Raw genomic sequence first — 14,326 nt, forward strand, 5'->3', positions numbered from 1 at the left:
ATGGCACTTCTACTTTTAGTTCTTTAAGGAATCTCCACACTGTTTTCCATAGTGGTTGTACTACTTTACATTTCCACTGGCAGTGTAGAAGTGTTCCCTTTTCACCACATTCACACCAACATCTATTATGTTTACATTTTTTTATTATGACCATTCTTGTGGGAGTAAGGTGGTATCGCATCGTGGTTGTAATTTACATTTCCCTGATTATTAGGGATGTTGAGCATTTTTTATATGTCTGTTGGCCATTTGTATACCTTCTAAGAATTGTGTATGACCATACTGCCAAAAGCAATCTACACATTCAATGCAATTGCCATCAAAATACCACCATCATTCTTCACAGAACTACAAAAAACAGTTTTAAAATTCATATGGAACCATAAAAGAGCCCGCATGGCCAAAGCAATACTAAGAAAAAAGAACAAATCAGAAGGCATCACATTACCTCATTTCAAACTATATCATAAGACCATAGTCACCAAAACAGTATAGTTCTGGTATAAAAATAAGTACATAGACAAGTGGAACATAATAGAGAATGCAGAAATTAACCCAAATGTTTACAGCCATCTGATCTTTGACAGAGCAAACAAAAACAAAGTAGGGAAAGAACACCCTACTCAACAAATGGTGCTGGGATAATTGGCAAGACACATGTAGGAGAATGAAACTGGATCTTCATCTCTCACCTTATACAAAAATCAACACGAGATGGATCAAGGACTTAAATCTAAGATCTGAAACTATAAAAATTCTGGAAGATGACATCGAAAAAAAACTTTTAGACATTGGCTTAGGCAAGGATTTCATGACCAAGATTCCAAAAGCAAATGCAAGAAAAACAAAGATAAATAGGTGGAATTTAATTAAACTAAAGAGCTTTTTCATGACAAAAGGAACAGCAGAGTAAACAGACAATTAACAGAATGGGAGAAAAATCTTCACAACCTGTATATCTGACAAAGGACTAATATCCAGATTCTACAACGAGCTCAAACAAATTACCAAGAAAAAAACAAACAATCCCATCAAAAAGTAGACTAAGAACGTGAGTAGACAATTCTTTGGCCACTTTTTAGGAGGGTTGTTTATTTTTCTCTTGTAAATTTATTTAAGTTCCTTGTGTTGAATATTAGACCTTTGTCAGATACATAGTTTGTAAACATGTTTTCTCAGTCTGCAGGTTGTCTCTTCACTCTATCGATAATTTCTTTTGCTGAGCAGAACTTTTAAGTTTAATTAGATGCCACTTGTCAATATTTGCACTTGTTATAATTGTTTCTGATGCCTTTATCATGAAATCTTTCCCTGCTTTTATGTCCAGGGTGGTATTGCTTAGGTTGTCTTCCAGGGTTTTTATAGTTTTGGGTTTTATGTTTAAGTTTTTAATCCATCTTGAGTTGGTTTTTGTATATGGTGTAAGGAAGAAGTCCAGCTTCAATCTTCTGCATATGGCTTGCCAGTTATCCCAGAACCATTTATGGAATAGGGAGACTTTTCCCCATTGCTTGTTTTTGCCAGCTTTGTCAAACATTACATGGTTGTAGGTGTGTGGTCTTATTTCTGGGCTCTCTACACTGTTCCATTGGTGTGTGTGTGTCTGTTTTTGTACCAGTACCATGCTGTTTGGGCTACTGTAGTGCTATAGTATGGTTTGAAGTCGGGTAATGTGATGCCTCAAGCTTTGTTCTTTTTGCTTAGGATTGCTTTGGCTACTTAGGTTCTTTCTTGGTTCTATATAAATTGTTAAATAGCTTTTTCTAATTCCGTGAAGCATGTCATTGGTAGTTTACTAGGAATAGCTTTGGGCAGCATGGCCATTTAAATGATATTAGTTCTTTCTCTCCATTAACATGGAATAATTTTTCATTTGTTTGTGTCTTCTCTGACTTCTTTGAGTAGTGTTTTGTAATTTTCATTGTAGAGATCTTTTACCTCCCTGGTTAGCTGTATTCCTAGGTATTTTATTCTTTTTGTGGAAATTTTGAATAAAATTGCCTCTCTGATTTGTCCCAGTTTGGCTCTTCTGGTGAATAGGAATGCTAGCAAATTTTGTGTACTGAAACCATGTGGAAGTTGTTATCAACTTAAGGAGCTTTTTGGGTCACAACTATAGGGTTTAAATAGAGAATTATGTGGTCTGCAAACAGAGGTAGTTAGACTTCTCTTTCTATTTAAATACCCTTTATTTATTTCTCTTGTCTGATTGCTCCAGCAAGGACTTCTAATACTATGTTGAATAAGAGTGGTGAGAGAGGGCATCCTTGTCTTGTGCTGGTTTCAAGGAGAATGCTTCCAGATTTTTCCCATTTGGTATAGTGTTGGCTGTGAGTTTGTCATAGATGGCCTTTATTTGAGGTATGTTCCTTCAATACCTCATTTATTAAGAGTTTTTAACATGAAGCATTGTTCAATTTTTACTGAAAGCCTTTTCTGCATCTATTGAGACAATTGTGTGGTTCTTATCTTTAGTTTTATTTATGTTATGAATCACATTTTATTGATTTGCCCATGATGGACCAACCTTCCATTCAGGGAAGAAGCCTACTTCACTGTGGTCAATTACCCTTTTGATGTGCTGCTGGATTCGGTTTGCAGGGATTTTGTTGTGGGTTATGGAATGGATGTTCATCAAGGATACTGGCCTGAAGCTTTCTTTTTTTGTTGTGTCACAGCCAGGCTTTGGTATCAGGATGATGCTGGCCTCGTAGAACAAGTTGGGAAGAAGTCCCTCCTCCACTATTTCTTGAAATAGTTTTAGTAGGAATGGTACTAGGTCTTCTTTGTACATCTGTTAAAATTTGACTGTTAATCTATGAGGTCCTGGGATTTTTTTTTTCTTGGTTGGTAGGCTGTTTTTTACTGATTCAATTTTTGGAGATCATTATTGGTCTGCTCAGGGACTGAATTTCTTCCTGCTTCAGTCTTGAGAGGGCGTATGTGTCCAGGAATGTATTCATCTCTTCGAGGGTTTCTAGTTTGTGTGTGTAGAGGTGTTCGTAATAGTTGTTGATTGTTATTTTTATTTCTGTGGGGTCAGTGGTAACATTCCCTTCATCATTTATAATTGCATTTATTTGAATCTTCTCTCTTTTCTTCTTTATTAGTCTAGCTAGTGCCTATCTATCTTATTAATTTTTTCAAAAAACCTTGATTAAGTGATCATTTGAACAGTTTTTTATGTCTCAATTTCTTTCCATTCACCTCTGATTTTAGTTATTTCTTGTCTTCTGCAAGCTTTGTGGTTGATTTCTTCTTGCTTTTCTAATTCTTTCAGTTGTGATGTTAGGTTGTTAATATGAGATCTCTCTAACTTTTTGATGTGGGCATTACTTCTTATGCCCTACCGTAACTTTTCTCCTTCTCCTAGGAAACTCAGAACCATGCTTTGTAAACCAATTCAAACTTTCTCAGTGAATCATCCTGATCTCCCTGAGGCAAAGTTAGCAATTTTCCATTACATGTTTCTCTTTCTCTGTAATAATATCTAATGCAACAATGCAAGTGTTTCATTCCTTCATTCATGCGGGGAACTCCCTTTGGCTGAGACAAAGACTTAAAGCTTTGAAAGCTTTGTCCTTTCAACATTAATAAAGATCTATTTAGAAAGTCTCCATTTTTACAGAAAAGATATATAAATACCAATGAAAATAATGATAAAATTATTATTTTAATTTGAAATGAAAATAAATATAAAATTATATGACATACAATTATATTGTGGAAAGATTGAATAAATAAGTGAAGTAAGCTCTAAGAGAAAAAAGATGTTATAAAATGAGACATAAATGAAACACCTGGGCTGGTATAGCAAAATTCATGTACCAGTAAAGTACGTACCAGGAAAACTGCAAACGGAGTGGGACCTGACCAAAAACTTTAAGGAAAGGTCAGATCTCTCTATGGAGATTGGAAGGGGAGAAAAGGAGAGGCCAGAAAATACAAATTGTTTGATCTATACCTTTAAAAGAGATTAAAGTGGACTCAGGAAAACGTGGTCTGCTTTAGGAGAAGGACACATGTTCCATGCTGGCCAAAGCTCAGATCATCCCTACCTTCTCCAGGAGGAAAGGGGAGGCAAAGGAGCAGGCAGATGGCAGCAAGGCCAGGTCAGCACAGGGCACTGAGGCCAAGCCAGGTGGGCTCCATTGTACAGGTAATGAAGAGCCACTGCAGGGTGGGTTTTATTCATTAGTTTGTTTTGTTTCCTTTATTAACTAAGACACGTGATCAAAGTTGACCTTTGTAAGTATTGCTGCAGCTGAACATAGGATGGATAAAACCAGTGTTTTAAAAACTAGTGTTTTATAATTATGTTGTATAGAACACTAGCCCCAGTGATATATTAGTGGAACACACAGGCGTGCGTGCACACACGCACACACTCACACCGAGCCCAGATTATTCTGGCAAATGCTGGGTTAAGCAAACTAAAAGAAACATCTTTCGTGCTGGACATCTCAGAACCAGGAATGTGGCTATATGACTGGTAAAACAGCAAGGTTAAGACAGAGCATGTGATATGTTTTCCAGAAATGTTGAAACACTTTCCTTTCCTTGGCTTCAGTGTCACCATCTTTCTCCTCGTTCTCCATCAACCTCTTTGGCTGCTACTTCTTGTTTTCCTTCTTGACAGTCTGCTGCTGCTCAGCCATTCTCTTTTCATTCCCCATGGATTTCTCAAGAGTGTTTCTATTCCTGCAGATCTTTCCTTGTTTTTCCTGACACCTCTCCTTGTCTGACCCTCCCCCGTTCTAACTCAGGTGTTCCATCTGTGTGCGCTTTTGGCATCCTGGGATGCTCCCAGCGTGTTCCCTGCCATACTCCATCAGATTTTCTCCCCCAGACTCTGCGAGGGCAGCAGCCTTGTCTCCACTGTTGCTTCAGTACTCAGCACATGACACAGAAGCTGACTCCAAAACATTTACTGGGCCAACTGAGACTAAAGGTATGTTCCCCCAGATCTTAAAAAGTTACAATAATAAATGCAGCATAATAGTCAAAAAAAGTCTCTTCAGTCAGGAGTTCCCTCTATATGCACAACAGTTTGAAGTCACTATTAGGCAAAGTTAAACAGAAACTGTCATAGAGTTCCCTAAGATAAACTTTTTTCTTTCATCTTCAATTCATCATGTGAGATAATCAAGACCACGTATTATTGTAAATATTTCTAGCTAACAACATAACAATCTGATTTTTATTGTTTGAAATAACCGCAATATAAATCAGCTAACTAAAACTTGTATAAATAATTCTTTCAAATAAAATTCTGCCTAAATTTTACATTATTCATATGGTCAAATGATAATGAGCTCATAGGCTTTTCCAGTACCTCAGTCAAAACATTGTACCGATTCCAGCTGTGAGAATAGTATCTGAGAGTTATGTTACAGATGGGGAAAGGTGCTTACATGACACTGGCCTTTGTACTACTCTGCCCTTTTGGTTCAGGAAAAAGCTGCTCCCTTAAAATTGTAAAATCTCTTCTGTCAGGTCTGAAGGGTGGGTTGGAAGCACAGTTTTTTACATTTTAGCCACAGATGCTTTATTCCTTGCTTAAAGCAGTGAATAGATAAAGGCCACCACAAGAGCCTCTACTGTTTCTTCAGAAGCAGCGTGCCTGAGAGCGTCTTCCTGAAACACTCCCTTATCTATGCCCAAAATCACCTTAGGTAGGAAAGTCAAAACTCAGCAGGCGGAGGAGATCCAAGGGGATCACTGAGCTCTGAGGCTTATGAAAGAAGAGAGAGGTCTAAGACTTTTCGTGTATAAATTTATGGGTGACAAGTGCAATTTTGCTGTAAGCATGGATTGCACAGTGGCGAAGTCAGGGCTTTTAGGGTATCCGTCACCAAAATAACGCACGTTGTACCCATGAAGTAATTTCTCACTGTTCACCCCTTCCATCCCCTCACCCTGCTGAGTCTCCATTATCATTCCACTCTCTACATCAATACCTACACATCTTTTAGCACCCACTTACGAGTGATAAAATATAATGTTTACTCTGTGTCTGGCTTGTTTCACTTAAAATAATGGCCTCCAGTTCCATCCATATGTCTCCAAAAGTTATGATTTTATTCCTTTTTATGCCTGAATAGTATTTCATAGTGTATATTTTCTACATTTTCTTTCTACAATCATCTGTTGATGGACATTTAGGTTGATTTATATCTGTGCTACTGTGAATAGTGTTGCAACAAACATACAAGTACAGGCATCTTTCTGATACATTGATTTCTTTTCCTTTGTGTAGATACCCAGTGGTGGAGTTACTGGATCAGACAGAGCCAATTGATAATCAGTAATGGTGGCCAATAATCAGCTAGAAATAAAGTACTTAGCAGGGCCTGAAAATGCCAAAACTCTGAGACCACTGACTTTCAAAAACTTCAACAGCCCTGAGTGAAACGTCCAAGCACATTTATCCATTATTCAAAGACCCTTTATTACCTATCCTCTGTGCATCTCAGAAATATCTTTTTACCACACTGTCTATACACTGCATTAGCCATTTATATGAAACTCCAAGGAATCTTATACTATATATTCAATCATGTATCCCTAGTACCTAGCACAGTCCTGGCATATAGTTTGTTACTAAACATTTGAACATTTGCAGAATGAAGTAATTATCCTGTATCCAGGTTCCAAGTTTTAAGGTGATTTCTCACTAAAAATAAAGTATTACAGTTCACAAATAATCTACTTCCTTTTTTACAAATGGGATTGATTTCAATCTTATCCCCTAATAACATTATTTTCATTTACTTCCATCTAAATAATTGTCCTAAAAGAGCAATAAGAAAGAGACATGCATTACTCACCTGAGCTTCATCTGTTAGGTATGTCAGGGAAGATAAGCAGGGTGAGAGTGGCCTCAACAAAGGACCCCAGATCTCTGGCTTTGACCCCAGATCTCTGGCTTCCCTGTCTGGCAAGTACACCTCTGTGAACAAGTCTTCAGAGCCAGATGATCAGAATGCCCCAAGCAGTCCACCAGGGAAACCTCGGCCCAGTGTACATCAATGCAGAGCATCAAGCACAGCATAACAGGTATACAGTTGCTTATTCCTGTTCAGAGATAACTGCATCCCACACACTGTAAAATGAAGAAATGCAGAGAAGCAGATGTAACTGAAGAAGACAACAGGAGCAACAAGGAGGGATAACAATGACCTAAGAGCGCACCATGCCAGAGACACCTGGACCCTGCACTAGGCCCAGTGCCCATTATATTCTTGGGACCCAGTGCTTTGCCTCTCCATCACTTGGCATACTTGGCATTTTTTGTTGCTTAAAATAATGTTTTTGGTGTTCACCTTTCCTAGGAGACAGGCAGATCCTGTGACACCATAGCTTCTGGCACACAGTAGGTGCATCACAAACATCTGCTGGGTTCACACACTCTTGCCTTCTCCAACCTTCTTGCCAAGTCTTCAGTGAAAAGGAATTGCTGATTGAGCAAGAATTAAACTTCTACAGACTCCTGGATCCACTGAAGTTTGAGACAAGGTGAGATTTGTTTATTGCCATATTCCTAGCTCATAGTATACTGTAGTCACTTAATAAATGTTTGTTGAATAAGTGAGTGAATTGATTCATACATCTTTCTTAGCTATATGTTTTCTGAGTAAAGTTGATAAATTTAATAGTTTACTTCTGGTGTAATTCTACTTTACTTATTCAACAAACCTGACAATTCAACTAGGTGACAGGCACACCGTTGCTGAAGAAAAAGAGGTATAAGATACAATTTCTGTCTACATGAAAGTAGAAACATATGAACAAATTATAACAATAAATTAGCTAAATTCAAAATCGGAGAGGTTTGTTTCTATTGTAAACAGCTCTAGTCAGGAAGTGTTAGAAAGTTCTAAACAGGAAATGTTCCAACACACCTTCTAAGCCTGAAGCAGAAGCCACCCATAATTGAGTTTTCTACCACCAACCTCAACAGCAAGAATTCCAGTCCTGCTGCTGCAAATAGTGTCACTCTGATATTATTACTGCTGTGTAACCCGGCTTTAGACTCTCTGGTTGTCACTTAATGTTCTGAAAAAGTATTAAAGAGAAAATGTTATTATCGTGGTGAGCCCATCCACTGCAGCCATCTCAACATTATACCAATTATAAGGCCTATCATTTAAAAAGAAAACTGTTAGTTTAACTTATTTATCCAAATGTCAGCGTAACATAAACGTATTTGCCATCAGACTTTGGATTTATGGGTTAAACAGCTTATAAATATGATTAGAGGCTGAAAGTTTACACTTTTCTGGTGCTCTCAGAATTTTTTCAAAATAGCATGTGCCTTTCTAAACAACTGTTAGTATATTTTTTTTTTTTTTTTTTTTTTTTTTTTTGAGACGGAGTCTTGCTCTGTCACCCAGGCTGGAGTGCAGTGGCCGGATCTCAGCTCACTGCAGCCTCCGCCTCCCGGGTTCACGCCATTCTCCTGCCTCAGCCTCCCGAGTAGCTGGGACTACAGGCGCCCGCCACCTCGCCCGGCTAGTTTTTTTTTTTTTGTATTTTTTAGTAGAGACGGGGTTTCACCGTGTTAGCCAGGATGGTCTTGATCTCCTGACCTTGTGATCCGCCCGCCTCGGCCTCCCAAAGTGCTGAGATTACAGGCTTGAGCCACCGCGCCCGGCCAACTGTTAGTATATTTTTTTAAATGAAGTTTAAAAGGTATATTTTCCAAAAGCAAAATACAGCTCCCATTGGTAAATGATGATGTTGAGATACAACAGACAACTCTTGGGAATCATTTAATCAGTACTCACTTTTACACTCTGTCCAGAAATGTCAATGGCTTTAAAACATACAAGTATATTACACAAGTAAACTTATACTTTTTCAGTATTTTGCAATATTTAGTACTTGTTCTAGCTCTCTCTTGCTGAATAGTAAGCCATTCCAAAACTTAAGGAATTATTTATTGTTTAATATTGTTTATTGTTATTATTTGTTTAGTAATTTTAAATAACATTATTTCTCATGGTTTTGTGGGTTGACGAGCACTACAAAAGTTCTCTTTTGGAGTCTTTCTTGCTGTTGCTGTTTGTTGGCTGCTGCTGAAGTTACCTGAAAGCTCAGCTAGGCTAAAGAGCCTAGACGGGTTACTCACATGGCTGGCAGTGCACATTGGTTGCTGTGTGTCATGCCTATCTGATCTCTCCATGTTACCTGGAGTCCTCACACATGGTAGTTTGTCTCAAGACACACAGGGAAATACTACAAATCTTCTTATGAACTAGCCTTGGAGATCTTAGAATGTGACTTCTGCTGTATCCTATTGGTAAAACAAGTCATTGTGACCTGCACAGATTCAAGAAATGGGAGATTTGACTCTACCTGTCAATGTAAAGAGGAGCATGTGCATGCAGGGAGGAAAGAAATTGAGGGCATCATCTTGAAGACTATCTTATGACACTATTATTCCAAGTAATGAACATTATGCTTTAGATGGATAGTACTAGCTACTCATGTCTCCCCCAGAAACCCAAGCTAGGCATTGACATATTGAAAAGAACATCGGTACCATTAAAAAACTGTAGAAAAATCACATGTGATGACTGAGGTTAATTCAGTGTCTCAAGTACGTCAGTTCCTTCTTGTAACCCTAAATATGGTGAAACAGAATTGAATTCTACAAAAGTCTTTTATCTGTTTTCCTATGGAATAATTAACAAACCCAATCAATGTGTAAAGAGTATGAAGTCCAATTTATTTTAGATTTATATCTCTTAATTTCAAAGCTTATAGAAATCCAGAGAACTAATCATCATAATCCATAATGCCTGGACCAGAAGTCATTGTTCTAAGAGTATCCTGTGTCATGCTAAAAATGTATTGCCAACTAGGAAATTTAAAACTCTTTTGTTGGTGATTTTAAGAGAGCTAACTAGCTCATCAGCACAATTCACACAGATTAAGAATGGAGGTTACACTGCTGAGTGGATTCATAATGATCAGAAAAAAAATCACAAATAAGAAAAGGAGATAGAGAAGGGGAAACATACTGTCAATCACTAAAATTAAAGTTAATTTTCAAATGGTCTGATTTTGTATTTTTCAAAAGAAAGGCAGCTTATTTTGATAGAATAAGAATCCCACTTGTGTGTCTTCTTTTGAGAAGTGTCTGCTTATGTCCCTTGTCAATGTTTTAATGGCATGGTTTTCTTAATGTTCAACATCACTAATCATCAGAGAAATGCAAATCAATGTAAGATACCATCTCATATTATTCAGTATGGCTACTATTAAAAAGTAAAATAACAAATTCTGGTTAGACTTCAGAGAAAATAGAATGCTTATACACTGTGGTGAGAATGTAAATTAGCCACTGTGAAAAGCAGTTTGCAGATTTTTCACAGAATTTAAGACAGAAGTACCATTAAACCAGCAATTCCATTACTGAGTATATATCCAAAAGAAAATTAAAAATTCTACAAAAGGAAACCCAACGTGCACTTGTATATTAATCATATTTCTATTCACATTAGGGAAGACATAGAATTAACTTACATGTGAGTCAATAAATTGAGTAGAAATATATGCTACATAAACAACATAAAATACTATGCACACATTAAAAAGAATACAGTCATGTCTTGTTCAGCAACATGGATGCATCTGGAGGCCGTTATCCTGAGAAATTACAAGAACAGAACACAAAGTACCACATGTTCTTACCTATAAGTGGGATCTAAACATGCGGTTCTCATGAATATAAAGATGTAAAAAATAGACATGAGAGGAGGGCAGGGGGTGAGAAACTATGGGTACTATGCTCACTACCTTGGTGATGGGATCAATTATATCTCACATAGCTCAACATCACACAATATATCCACGTAACAAACCTGAAACGTACTCCCTGAATCTAAAAAATTTAAGGCAGAGACAGAGTAAGAAGGCAGAATAGAAGCCTATGCCACTCATCCCCATACCAAAACACCAAATTTTCACAACTCACTATATTCAAGAAGCTCTGTCAAAGGGACCAAAAAGTAAGTGAGCATTCACAGTACCTGGTATTAACTTCATATCACTGAAAGAGACGTTGGAGAAGACACAGAAAATGACAGTCTGGAAACACTGATGCCACCTCTTTTTCAACCACCAGTAGTGGCCACGTGGTGCAGAGATCATATGTTTGGGAGAGGGAGAGCACAGTTTGTGAGGTTTTGCAATAAACTCAGTACTGCCCTGTCACAGTGAAAAGCAGAACCAGATTGTACTCAGCTGACATGACATCTGCCAATAGAGGGAGAATTTGGATTGGCCCCAGCAAGAAGAAAATCTCCCATCTCAGTGTTGGGAGCTTGAGTTGTTACAAGCCTTGCCATCATGAGTTGAAGTGCTATTGGACCCTAAGAGGACTTAAGAGGCAGTCTAGGCCACAAGGACTTCAATTATTAGGCAAGCCATACTGCCGGTGGAATGTGGAGGGTGGGGAGAATGTGGCCTACTGGGACACCAGCCAGAGCAGCTAAGGGAGTGCTTACAACAACACTCCCCCACCACCACCCAGCAGCAGCCACACAACACAGAGAAACCTGTGAATTTGGGAAAGCGAGAGCACAGTGACTGGGGGACTTAACATTAAAGTCAGTGCTGCCATGTCAGTAAAGACCTGGCAGAATTCCTCACCTGCTGACTAAAGAACCCCTGTACCCAGAATAAAAACAGTGATACCCAGGCAATACACCATGGGTATTGGGCCTGAGAAGTGCTAACTTCAGGTGTGACCCAGCACATTTCCAGCTGTGGTAGCTATGGTGAAAGACTTCTTCTGTTTGAGAAAAGCAGTGGGGAAAGTAAAGGGAACTCTGTGTTGCACCTGATATACCAGCTCAGGCACAGTGAGGTAGAGCACCAAGCAGATTCTTAAGAGTCCCTGAGTCCAGGCCTAGGGGCTTGGTCAGCATTTCTGCACTTGCCCTGGACCAAAGGTTGAGTCCCAAGCATTGCAGAATTTATCACAAGCTAACTAAAGAGTCTTTGGGCAGAATCCTCCCATGGACCAGTGATGTTGGGAGTTATAGAAGAAGCTCCTCTGCCTGCAAACAGGGGAAGGAAGGGTAGAAAATACTTAGTCTTATGCCCTAAGTGCGAGGTTAGCTACAGTAAAATAGAAGAGCAGGTACAATTTAAAGATTCTATACTTTAATCTTGGGCTTCCAGATAGCATCTATGGACCCACTCATGGAAATTGCCACCCTGTAGGCAGAGACACAAACCTGGATGGCTTTGTCATCTATTAATCATAGAGTCCTAGGGCTTTGAGTAAACTTATATTGTAGCCAAGTAGTGGTTACAGTGGGCTTTGGGTGAGACCAAGTTCTGTGCCTACTTCAGGTGTGAACCAGCACAGTCTCAGTGGTGGTGGCCACAGCGGTGCTTATGTTACCCCAATTCCAGCTCCACATGCCTCTGCACAGAAAGAGAGACTGCTGGTTTGAGAGAAAGTAAGGGAAGACAACAAGAGTCTCTACTTGATAAATCAAGAAAATTTTTCTTGATGTTAATCCAAGGCCACCAAGGCAGTACCTCTATGTGTTTGCATAAACTACTGTGTTATTGGGTTTGGGACCCAAGTCGCTTTGAATACCTGGGAAGTGTTCCCCAAAATAATAGGCACAAACAAGCCCAGACTCTGAAGACTACAATAAAGACAGAACTCTTCAATGCCCAGATATAAATGAACATCTACAAGTATCAAGAACATCCAGGAAAACATGACCTCACCAAGCAAGCTAAGTAAGGCACCAGGGACAAATCCTGGAAAAACAGATATGTGACCTTTCATGCAGGAAATCCAAAATAGCTGGTTGAGGTAATACAAAGAAATGCAATATAACACAGAGAAAAAAATCCCAAATTCTAGCAGATAAATTTAACAATGAGATTGAAATAAAAAGAATAAAGCAGAAATTTTGAAGTTAAAATGCAATTGTTATACTGAAGAATGCATCAGAATTACTTAAAGAATTGATCAAGACGAAGCTAGATATAGTGAACTTGAAGTCAGACTATTTGAAAATACAAAGTCAGAGGAGACAAAAAGGAATAAAAACTAAAGCATGCCTACAAAATCTAAAAACAATAGCTTCAAAATAGCAGATCTAAGAGTTATTGCCCTTAAAGAGGAGGTAGAAAAAGAGATTAGAGTTAAACATTTATTTAAAGAAATAGTGTTAAATAATATTAAGCAGTTCCCCAACATTCGATATCAACATTCGAGTACAAGAAAGTTACAGAACATCAAGCAGATTTAACCCAAAGAAGACCACCTCTAGGCACTTAACTGAACTCCCAATGGTTCAGGATAAAGAAATGATTCTAAAAGCAGCGAGAGAAGAGACACAAATAACATTCAGTGGAACCCCAATACATCTGACAGCAGACTTTTCAGGGGGAAATTCACAGGCTGAGAGAATGGCATGACATATTAAAAAACCTGAAGAAAAGAAGACTTTTACTTTAGAATAATGTATCTGGCAAAAATGTCCTTTAAACCTGATGGAGAAATAAGAACTTTTCCCGACAAACAAAAACTGATGGATTTCATTAATAACTGACATGTCCTACAGGAAATTCTAAAGGGAGTTCTTAACCTGAGAGAAAAAAAGTGAGCAATAAGAAATCATCTGAAAGTACAAAACTCATTAGTAATAGCACACGGAAAAACACAGAATGTTATAACACGGTAATTATGGTGTGCAAAAATCTCAAATAGAGTAAACAACCAATAAAAAAAAAATAACTACAACATATTTCCAAGACATGGACATTAAAATAGGGATTGAAGAGAAACAACAAAAAGATTAAAAGAATGGCAATAAAATTAAAGTGTAGAGCTTTTATTAGTTGCTTTGCTTGTTTCTTTGTTTATGCAATCAGTGTTAAATTGTCTACCATCTAAAATGATGTGTTATAAGATACTATTTTCATGCCTTATGGTAATTTCAAATCAAAAAGCATACGACAGATGTACAAAAAGTAAAAAGCAAGAAATTTGATTATATTACAGGAGAAATCACCTTCACTAAAAGGAAGACAGGAAGAAAGAAAAGAAGGATGAAAGAACAAAAATCAATCAGAAAACAAATAAAATGGCAGGAGTAAGAGCTTTTAACATTGAATGTAATTAAACTAAATACTCCAATCAAAAGACAAATAGTGGATGACTGGATAGAGAAGCAAGACAATAATCTGTGGCCAAAAAACAAACAAACAAACAAAAACTTACAAAGATACATTTAGACTGAAAATAAAAGGATGGGAAAAGTTACTCCAGCCAATAGAAACCAAA

The 14,326-nt window shown here is 37.9% G+C and overlaps 1 long non-coding RNA gene across 1 annotated transcript in view; it reads left to right on the forward strand.

Annotated features, from left to right (window-relative positions):
• The window catches only part of LOC139362096 (uncharacterized), a 38,840-nt gene that overhangs the window by 9,098 nt on the left and 15,416 nt on the right, over positions 1–14,326 (forward strand). The window contains exons 2-3 of the long non-coding RNA XR_011620439.1: positions 4,767–4,951; positions 6,260–7,518. This is a non-coding gene — a long non-coding RNA (uncharacterized lncRNA). The remainder of the gene's footprint in view (positions 1–4,766; positions 4,952–6,259; positions 7,519–14,326) is intronic.

The sequence above is a fragment of the Macaca nemestrina genome, chromosome 2 (assembly GCF_043159975.1).
Source record: "Macaca nemestrina isolate mMacNem1 chromosome 2, mMacNem.hap1, whole genome shotgun sequence".
In the NCBI taxonomy this organism is placed as follows: domain Eukaryota; kingdom Metazoa; phylum Chordata; class Mammalia; order Primates; family Cercopithecidae; genus Macaca; species Macaca nemestrina.